An 11,433-nucleotide genomic window follows, 5' to 3' on the forward strand; every position below is an offset into this window, starting at 1 on the left:
CGTTGGTTGATATTTTCTGCTGTTACTGAAGATTTTAGGAAACAAATTAATGGCATGTGATCTGAGAAGGTTACACAATCTACGCTAAACTCTTCATCCAAACTAGAGATTGCGTACGAAGGGCAACATTAGTCAATCTCTGAAGAACCTCTACTACTTACAAAAGTGTATCCAATATTTTTGTCACTAAACCCTCTGCCATTAAGAATAAATGAATCAATATCATCAAGAAATTCAATAAATTTGGTGCAGTTACTGTCTCAGTCAGAATCTTTTAAATATCTTCTTTCCATTATCGACGATGTAGGAATGAAGTTTTCGTCCACTATTCCTCTTGTGCCTGTTCTCACATTGAAATCTCCTCCGAGAATGAAATTGTTGGATGCGAGCTCATTAAATAAGTTTTTAAGAAGTGTAAAGTCTCTATTCCAATGACTACAATTCAAATAAAAAGGTATTGAATTTAGTTGTTATTCGTTGTTACATACTTTAGTTGATAGATGGGTTCAATACTTTTCTTATTGCCAAACAGGCATCCACCAATGGTTCTTTCAAATTTGAGCGTTTTTGTAGCAGATATCCATTTAAGTTTATAATCTACGAAGTATTTCTCATAATTTTTAAAATTCTCAAATAAAACAAAAGTTTCGAATAAAAAGAAAATTTGAAATTTACAAATATATTTATAAAAATTACATAAAAAAGATTTGTTTACAAGACCAGCTTTATTGTAGGAAAAAACCTGTTGTTAACTTTTAAGAAAAATTCAACTAACAATTTTCTTAACAATACACACATGTGTGTATTGTGATATGAATATTTTATTAAAGATTTTAGCAAGAAGAACCAACAGACAGAATGGGAAGATATCAGTGCGGGTCACATCCCTGCCTCTTTTTTTTACAATATGCCAAATAGTGAAAATATGACTGTAATACATATTTTTTTAGTCTATTTTTTTAGAAATAAAACCAAGTAGCAACACACGACCTCTTATATTTTTAATTCTTAAAACATTATAAACAAAATATTAAAACAATCATTATACGTATATTTCTTCAACAACGCACATAATATTATTCACCTTAATGAGATACCTTTGTACATTAAAATATGTTATGAGAGTGCACCGCACATGCACTTCTACACCGGAAATACCAGTACTCAATCGTCAGTTCAAGTACAAAAACAACAACAACAAACAAACCATAAGTTCTAAAATGTTTACTTAACGTCGTCGTCGTTCGTTCGTTTCCCTCTAATAAGAATACTAAAACATCTTGAAAGTAAAAAATATTTACATTCTCAAAACTGAAAAGCGTAATTTCAGGCCAGGCCAACATCATCCAGACACTCCTTATATATGAAGATGAAGAGCTATAGGTTCGTTCGTCATCCCTTGTCCCCATAAAACCAGCCTCATCACTAAAAAGCAAATATCATTCAGATGAAAATGTATCTGCAAATAAACTTAAGCGTGCGCCGAAATGCATAAATGATCCAAGACCAAGTGCAAATGTAATTGAGATTCTCCTACTCTGCTCTGGCTTCAGCTTTATGATGCTTCAAATAAGCAAATAACCTACCTAACCTATAGATGTTTTGCAAGCTCAAAGTGCATTGGTGAAATTATGTTTTATGAAAGAGTAAAGTTATATTCATATATGTAGTGCCTTTCCTTCGTTTCCGATGATATCCTGAAGGAGTAAATGTAAGGATATTTACTCTAATCATCTTTAGAGAAAGCCAAAGAAGGAGTCTGAGGAATCAACGAACGCAACGATGCTATATGATGACTGTCACAAAGCTTGAAATATAATTCGTATAACCCTCTAGATGTGTAACTATTCATCGAGATTGATTTATGGTTTTCGTCGGAGAAACACTAATTACTCTTCCTTTATAAAAGACCTTTATGTGAGTTGTGATGCAACTTCATTCACTTTAACCCCCACTCCAACCACACATCCAAAATCCCAATTATTGGAATCCATTTGTATAGAAATTGAGTGTTCCAGTTGCATTAGCACCTCAATTAGAATGTATAACTGGGGGAATGGGGGGCTTTTCATTATGTACGATGTAAGCAATCAGGATCTTCCAGCTCCCTTTCGTCAAAAGTGTGTATATTGACATAGGGAAGCTGATGAAAAACTTACATCTCCGACCATCTCATATAATGTCTGGGTTTAATATCAAACAAGAAGGGGTGAGTTAGAAAAAATTGCTTAGAGGAAAAACAAATGAAACAGCCCACTGGACATTCCACAATCTGGATTACCAACTACCGTCCTGGCCTCTCGTTTTTTCCTCTCTATGATGCGGATGAAAAGCGTCAAACATTTGAAGGAGCGAAGGTACTTATGGAACGTATAATATAGAGTCGTACAATCATTACAATTCTAAATGCAAAATGCGATGATGGGAGTTTACCCTAATTATCCTTTATTTGCCATTGTAAATGATAAGGACCCTTTGCGATATTTTTTCCAGACGGACGACATACGAGAACAATTCCCAAAGAGCACCTCCATTAGTGACCACGATAATTGCCCCAAGCTGCTTACTTGCGATGGTTTGGCTTCTGCAAATATCAAATCAACCGTTTGTTGAGTCCTTCTGGATGATGATGATGTTCGTCAGGACACTTGTATCAGAAATGTTTTTATGTAGATACGTATATACCTAAACCTATCTGTACCCACAACACGGCTCAGGATCACTATAGGTATTGCATAAGGGACTTCTTTATACCTACAGTCTAAAAGCTAGGAAAAGGCGCGGTAAGCTGATGGTAAGAGTCCGGAATAGGGAGATTGAGATGAAAACTGAGGTTTCGCAATTAATTTCGACAATAGAGAACTTTGCTTTTCGTGGAAGTTGTTTTGGGAGGAGGGGAGACTTTTGAAAATACACCAACAGACCAGCTTCATACCTATGGTGGAGTCGTATCTCGTATATCATATGGCATGGTGTTCATTTTTTGTATACTCTCTGTTCTGTTGGACAGGAAATTGCAACATCAAAGTAGAGACGGACAGAAGTATTTTGTCGTGTCCCTCTATACAAATTCCATTATTTGCATGAGACTCTTCAAGCCCTTAGATTATATTTAAGTGAAATATTTTTCATGCCGTTTTAGTGGGAAAAATTCATAAAAGATAAGTGTTATGAGGATTTTTTTGGGATTGTTGTTTTCGAGTTCTTAGATATTTTATTTTTGAATTGTTTTTGTGTTTTTACCTCGGCCGGCAACATCCGGTAAAAATAAGTTTACAAAGTTTAAGACTTTTTTTCATTTAAAAGATGCGATACGAAGTTGGTTATGTTTTTTGTCGTTGTTTTTGGTTTAAATTGATGATGAGTTTTGGACGATGGGGAATTTAAAATTTTATTTTTAATGGGACCTCATTTATGAAGATGATAAGGAATAAGTTATTGGGGTACAGTTTTTTGTTATAGGAAATATAATTACTATACAAGAATAGGTTTAAATAAGAAAAAGGTATCGAAAGGCGAAAGGCATTTATAAAAGTATCTTTTAAGTAAACTATAATCAAAATATCTTTACCAGAAACAAGTTTCCAAATATTTAAGATACAATATAAGTATAATACGACGTTTTTTTTTGTTATATAAAAACCTTAAATATGTTGTAATCAAATCATTAATTAGTTTTGGTTATACGTTTCAACAACGGTGGATCTGGTGGTCGTAGGGGTCTCCACTGGAAGATTATTTGTTTCAATTTTCGTAGGAATTCTCTTGAATTCATAATCTCGTAGCACAAAATCATTAACTTTTGACTATTGGACGATCCAGGGATGGTCATATAAGCCATAGGGCCTAGGCAGTAGTAGTTATATAAATACGAATTTCATCGTCGTTACCAATTCAACGATAAAAACTTTTAGGATTTTCAAAAAGAACTTGCTTTGGATGTTCTAGAACTTTATTTTAATTACGAATTTGAAGAATATGTAGAACCCGGTGAGAAAGTTAAAATAAAACGAGATGTGTTGGCTTTAACTTTCAAGTCAGAACTGATTTTTATTTATTTTGAAACACTATTTATACAATAAAGTTTGTTTATACTCGATAAACAAGTTTGATTATTTAAACAAAATTCCATATCAAATATGTTTGAATACTGAGTTTTTCTTAAACTAAGTTATAATATATAAATTATTATTTTAATTTTGATTGCCACAAATATTAATGTCTGAGCAGCAAAAGGAACACTTTCGCTAAACTAATGGCTAATCGAAAAATATAATAAATGTTTCATATTTTTTTTAAATTTAATATAAAAGCTTTGAATCTCTCGAGAACTGAGAAAAAAGATTCTGCAACGTGCAAAACTAATTTAATTTAATTTTTAAAGAAATGCATCTTTTTTCCTTAATGTTAAGAAGAAAACATTTCTGTCATTACAATTTTTAAATTTTGTTGTGTCTTTAAGATCAAAGTAACGGTATCTTAAATCTTAATCTCATAAAATAATAATCATTTAAATGACCACCACGCGCACCACTACTTGACGAATGTTGGTTTTTAAGTACTCGAGAGTTTTCTGCATAAGGATGGCTTTTCACGTAGCCCAGGGCCGGATTTAGAGGTCCAGAGGCCTCGGGGCAGTAAAGAAGCGGAGGCCCTCTAGCCCCAAATTATTTTTTAAAATAAAGTAAATAATTTTTTTTACTAGGGTTTTCAATAAATAATTTATTGTGAAATGATGCAGATTCCTTTAGTATTGAACAAACACATATAAATATAAAGGGAAAAAAGAATTATCTAAAATTAAATTTTAGGGCTCACGAACGGAACCTTTCGAGCTTTTTTCGCCGAAAAATCGTTGATGATTTCTTTGAAATCCAGTTCTCGGAGTAAATCGCTTTTAATGCTAGGAAGCTGCGTTAGACGGTTATGTCCCATCATGGTTAGGAGCCTATTTTTATAATTTTCATTCTCAATTCAATTTCGAGGTTTGGGAATTTAATATAAAAGCTTTGAATCTCTCGAGAACTGAGAAAAAAGATTCTGCAACGTGCAAAACTAATTTAATTTAATTTTTAAAGAAATGCATCTTTTTTCCTTAATGTTAAGAAGAAAAAATTTCTGTCATTACAATTTTTAAATTTTGTTGTGTCTTTAAGATCAAAGTAACGGTATCTTAAATCTTAATCTCATAAAATAATAATCATTTAAATGACCACCACGCGCACCACTACTTGACGAATGTTGGTTTTTAAGTACTCGAGAGTTTTCTGCATAAGGATGGCTTTTCACGTAGCCCAGGGCCGGATTTAGAGGTCCAGAGGCCTCGGGGCAGTAAAGAAGCGGAGGCCCTCTAGCCCCAAATTATTTTTTAAAATAAAGTAAATAATTTTTTTTACTAGGGTTTTCAATAAATAATTTATTGTGAAATGATGCAGATTCCTTTAGTATTGAACAAACACATATAAATATAAAGGGAAAAAAGAATTATCTAAAATTAAATTTTAGGGCTCACGAACGGAACCTTTCGAGCTTTTTTCGCCGAAAAATCGTTGATGATTTCTTTGAAATCCAGTTCTCGGAGTAAATCGCTTTTAATGCTAGGAAGCTGCGTTAGACGGTTATGTCCCATCATGGTTAGGAGCCTATTTTTATAATTTTCATTCTCAATTCAATTTCGAGGTTTGGGAATGTAGCTCTGAAATACTGATTTAGGAGAATTTGGTAGTAAAATAGTTCAGGCGATTGATCTGTTCCATAGTCCTTATCCTCTTTGTATGATTCAATCAAAGACACAAATTGAACCAACTCATTACAAAGACTAGGCTCTAAATCCTGCGGATACATTTTTACCAATACCTCTGCTGCAGCGTGCAAATTTTTAGCAGTCATCTTCTCGATGTGATTCAGGAATCCAAATCTCGAACGTACAGCTTCATAGGCATGAAATCTTTCAATAAGAGAAACGGATAGCTGGTCAATCACTGGGATGAAGGAAAAACTGCAAAACTCTTCGTTCCGAGAGAGAAAAACGAAAAGTTATTAAAGAAAAATGAATTAAAATTTGAAAGCGTAAACAATATCGTCTGTAAATATATAATTAATCTAAACTAACTCATAAAAGAATCAAGTCAATATGCGCGCAGTATATCTCGCAATTGCAATCCAATTATCTTCTGTGCTGTGGGTACCTTGGCCGGTCGGGATTTTTATCGCATTTTAAATGTTAAAAAATCCGCCATCACAAATAAAATTAAGAAAGCATATCGCAAACAAGCCAAAGAATTGCATCCCGATAAGAACAAGGACGGCGCTGCCTATGAAGTTCTATCGGACCCGGAGAAGCGCAAACCTACGATCAATGTGGCGAGGAGTGTCTGAAGAAGGACGGCATGATGGACAGTTCGGATCCTTTTGCTAACTTCTTCGGTGATTTTTGTTTCCATTTCGGCAATGGTGATTCCCAACAGCATGACACTCCTCTCGGGGAGAATATTGTCATGAAAATGATGATCAATCGGGAGAAGTTGTATTCGGGCAACTTCGTGGAGATCGTTCGCAATAAGCATGTGATGAAACCAGCGTCTGGAACGAGAAGGTGCAGCTGTCTACAGGAAATGGTCACTCGAAACATGGGTCCACGGTGATTCCAGATGATGCAACAGACCATTTGTGATGAGTGTCCCCACGTTAAGTTGGTCCACTAGGAACGAACTCTGGAAATAGAGGTGGAGTCGGGTATGGTTGACGGACAGGAAAAACGCTTCGTGGCCGAGGGTGAGCCACATTTGGATGTTGTACTTTGCATTTTTCCTTGGGTGACAGATTTACGTCTTGTGTTTTCCCGTAATCGAGCGGATTCCACCTCACATTTCTCGTTCTGGTGCGGGTGCTGGATATTTTTTTGGCTGCTTCCTCGTATTTATCATAATCATTTCGTTTGGATTCCACGAATGATTTCAATTATTTTAGTGCACACATTGCCGATTCAAGAATTATTTTCGGGTCTTGCAACATTTTTTTTGTAGTGTTGTATCACTCCAAGATATCGTTTCAAAATGCTGCAAACAAAGCGGTTTCGACACCACTCATCTTCTATAGAAGGTGCGTTGCTTCATTCCTCACAATGTCTTTTGGTCTTTATTCGAAGATATGCTGGTTAGAGCTTTTTCGATTTCCGAATAGCCGTTGGCTTAGGCTTTCGTAGCCTCAGCTCGACAAGACTAACGAGAGCAATGATTTCTGTTATTTAAGATTAATATAATTAAATAATCACGTATGTACAAAGTACTGTAGGCTGTAGGTAAAGGTAAAAGGACAAAAAAATATATATCAAAGGAAAAGATGTGTACTGGTGTTTATTAGTTAGCATTATAGACAAAAAATTTCCGAAGTCTCTATTGTGGGGGTCCCCTGTTTATGGAGGGCAACCTGGGCGCAAGCCCTTAATCCAGCCCTGACGTAGCCTCACAAAAAAGTCCAGCGGTATCAAATCGCATGATCTTGGTGGCCAGTTGATATCTCCACAACGAGAAATTACCCGACCGGTAAATGTCTCTTGCAATAAAGCAATATTCGACCGAGTTGAGTTTCATGTGACACCATCTTGTTGAAACCACATATTCTCCAAGTCATACTTTTTAGAAGCAGCCAAAAAAATCGGTTATTATATGACCATAACACTCCAAATTGACTTTGACAGTCGTTGATCGTCGTTGTAAAAAAAGTAAGGTCCTATCACACCTCCGGTCCAAAGAGCGCATCAAGCAATGACTCTTTGTGGATGTGAATAAATTCAATTACTTAAGGATTCTCAGAACTCCAAATGCGACAATTTTGTATTGACATACCCCCGAGTGAGAAATGTGGTTCGTCGCTGAAGGAAATTTTTTTTTCGAAAATCGCCGTCCTCCGCCTGTTGTTCAAGCACCCATTCGACTTACCTACTACGTTGTGAGTGGTCAGCTGGCTTAAGTTCTTGTGTGAGCTTAATGCAGGTGTAGGCTCCAAACGCAAAATACTTCATAATGTACCCTTAGGCAGTCCTAATTCCTGAGAACGAAGAGGAATCGATACATTCGATTGTTCGGCGACATTTTCACTTACAGCTGTGATATTTTCCGTCTTACGAGCGAAACGATGATGCACAATATCTGTAACCAATCCAGTCTTTTCAAATTTGTTCACAATTTTGGCAATTGCTTGCGTAGTTGGACGATTGTGTTAGCCACAATCTTCTCTTAAAGCACGGTAAATGGCTGTGGAAATATCACAATTTTTGTAGAAGCTTTTAACAATTTGTATGCGTTGTACGATAGTTAAGCGATCCATTTTCGTAAATGTCACACTTTCAACTGAAAAATTACAACAAATTGTTTCAACAACTTAGTTTGACAGATGTCGAATTTCAGCCCTATACTTTTGAAACCGCAACATGGATAACCCATTATAATATATAATTAAAAAAATAAGTTTCTGGCTATGCTTAAAACCATACACTCAATTTTTTGTGAGAATGAGAAGATGTAGAAATCTTTCTGCATTATTATCAGTATAACAGATTCTATTTGAAGTCGATATCTCTACAGGTTCTTAAGATATGGACAACGAAAAAAGATTTAGACTTATCTCTTTAAATCTTTCATTTAGATTCTAGCAAACGTCACGAAATTTCAAAATTTTCAAATCAACAAATCGGACCGATTACAATAACTTTCTATGGGAATTTAATAATCATTTTAAAGGGCGGTAATGGGAAGCTATTATTTCAGAAATATTCAGAACTTAAGGAGAATGGTCATCTATTAAAAGCTTGTTTCTTTTTATCATCACCGTAATAAATCTTTCGATTTCCAATAAATAATTCACCAAACTTTCAAAACTAAAGCTATTTGTCCACGCCTCTTAATCATACCCTAATGGAAACTGCAGCTTCCCCATCTACAATATTCCAACAACAATTCATCTTTTCGTAAAAATCTCCGCCTTATATTCGTATATAAAACTATTCGTTAATTGCCAGAACAAAAGAACATAATCATAATTAATGAATATAGACTTCCGAAAACGACCGATTCACTGGAGATTCACACTCCATAAATCTATCTTTTTCAATTAATTAAAAGGATTAAATCTCAAATGTTCTACAATAATATACATAGTTTAGGCTGTAGAGTGTAGAGCTTAGAGCTCTAGAACGAGTAAATACGAACAACTGAAAATGTCAAAAAGAAATAAAATTTATTTATCTGACCTATATTTTTTTCTATTTCTGGTTTGTTATTCTTTTCTATAAGGATTCATCCCCTATATAGCCTTTTTTTCTTGATATCCTTAAACAATCGTCTTCCTTTCTGACACATCCGTATTTTTGGTTTAAGGGAAACAAGCAGCATCACCAGCAGCAACAAAAAGAAAAATTGTACAAAAAGAATTTTCGCCAAAGAAGATGAAAAATTACTTATTTTTCCCCCACACAATTGATTCGAGATATAAAAACATCGCCCCGACACATCATTGTGATATTTTTATTGCAGCTTTATATCTGTCGCCAGTCAGATACAATAGAAAAGATACAAAAACACAACTTCATAGAAACTCTACATGTTATAAAAGGATAAAATTAAAGATTTCATTTAAAGATACAATTTTGGTCAACAAAAAAAAACACACTAAATGCAAAATGCCACTTCCTATTTTCGAATCATTTATCTCCGTAACAAATCTTTTGTTGTTCACTTCTTCAGGACTCATCGCAATCAAAGAAATGAAAAATACACCAATAAGACAAAAAAGTAAAAGGGTTGAAAGTTCAAATGCATTATCAGAGGATAACAAACAAATCCTTGGAAAATCTAGACAAACTCCTGGAAGTTCCTTGAAGCTTGAAGCCAATATGCCAACGTATAGTAAGTACACAATTTAACAATATGGGCAAAGTCATTGTTGTCAAAGTTCGGAAGGATATTTCGTATATCTGTGATATCCATACGTTCTACCTACCGTATTATGTTAAGCCACTGACTGTCATGTCATTATCGGGATGAATCCTTTTCTCTCTCATGACATGGCACCAGGAATCATTAATCAATGCTTAATTGCTAATACCTTTCTAAATGCTGCGAGGCTGTGACTTCCAAATCCAGAACGCAAATTCATGATGAAGGTACAAGTACTCACATGTGGGACCTTTTTTTTTAACATATCTTTCAGCTTATGTAAAGTCAAGCACTTGTAACTTGGGAAAAAAGGGTTACATGGATGTGAAAGAATGATGAATTCTTCTTTTGCATAAATTAGTGGTGTTTGAGATGGGGTGTTGATATTTACCTAAAGGAATTTTCCATCTCTGAACCTATTGCATAGTTCTTTAGCTGATTAAAAAAAGCTGTACAAAATGTACAAAAAACAAGGAGACGAAAATTAATGGAGTATGGTGGTAGTGTTTCATTTTGTATTATTAAAATATGCAAATTCATTTTGTTTGGTTTGAATTGTAAAAGGATGGTGTGAGAAGATACGTACCGTACATTTTGGCGCATCATCATCATCATCATCAACATCATTTACCACCAGATCCATTCCAATCTAAAAAGCAAATAAAATATTTGCATAAATATCTATGCGATTATAATGCAGAACATATCTCTTCGTTTATATTTTTCACATACAGACAGATATACCAACATAATAACAAATTCCCATATGCGTTCGTTAATTGCGTTTATCTTAACATCATTTTTCTTATCAAAGACAAAAAAGTATGGATAATTTATCACGGAGCCATAATGTTTTGTAACACCCTAACAGGGCGTTAAGGATTGAAAGGGTTTTGGTTTTGAATATTGCCGTGGATTATTTTTGTTCAGCAAAATAAAGGAATTTGTTTTTATAGACTGATGTATACTGAAAATCACTTTTGTTGTAGAGAAGCTCGTAAGTTCATCAATCAGTCAAGTCAAAGCTGAGAAAGTTTTAACTATGCTAGTTAAAGAACGTAAGAATTGTTTCACTCTTTTAACTCAATACAACTTATCGCGATAATCACGAATAAACAATAAAACCGGGATATATAATGAATCTTTTAGTAAAGGTTTCATTTTCCAATAAGTGGTTTCATTTTGAAAATCTCGCTATTTGTGCAGCTGACACTTTTGAAGATATAATTTTTAACATTTAAAATAACGCCAATATTTAAAAAATAAAATAAAAATAGGTTATGTAATAATGGCTGTCCGTGATGGATTAGGACACACTTAGGACAGTTTAAGGTTTAAGCTCAATGACACCAGTTTGGGTCCCTTACGAAACGTTAGAGGCTGATTATGTTAATATGATTAAGATCGTTGAAGAAGAACTCTCCTAAATAATTCTTGCGTTTTTGATCAAGAGGAGGGCAGGTAAAGAGAAGGTGAAGAGCTGTTTCCTTCTCTTCCT

General features: G+C 34.5%; 1 pseudogene; it reads left to right on the forward strand.

The window, feature by feature from the left end:
• The first annotated feature begins 2,243 nt into the window (after positions 1-2,243).
• On the forward strand, positions 2,244-10,271 carry LOC129950472 (dnaJ homolog shv-like; annotated as a pseudogene).
• Positions 10,272-11,433: the final 1,162 nt, after the last annotated feature.

The sequence above is a fragment of the Eupeodes corollae genome, chromosome 1 (genome assembly GCF_945859685.1).
Source record: "Eupeodes corollae chromosome 1, idEupCoro1.1, whole genome shotgun sequence".
Classification (NCBI taxonomy): Eukaryota; Metazoa; Arthropoda; class Insecta; order Diptera; family Syrphidae; genus Eupeodes; species Eupeodes corollae.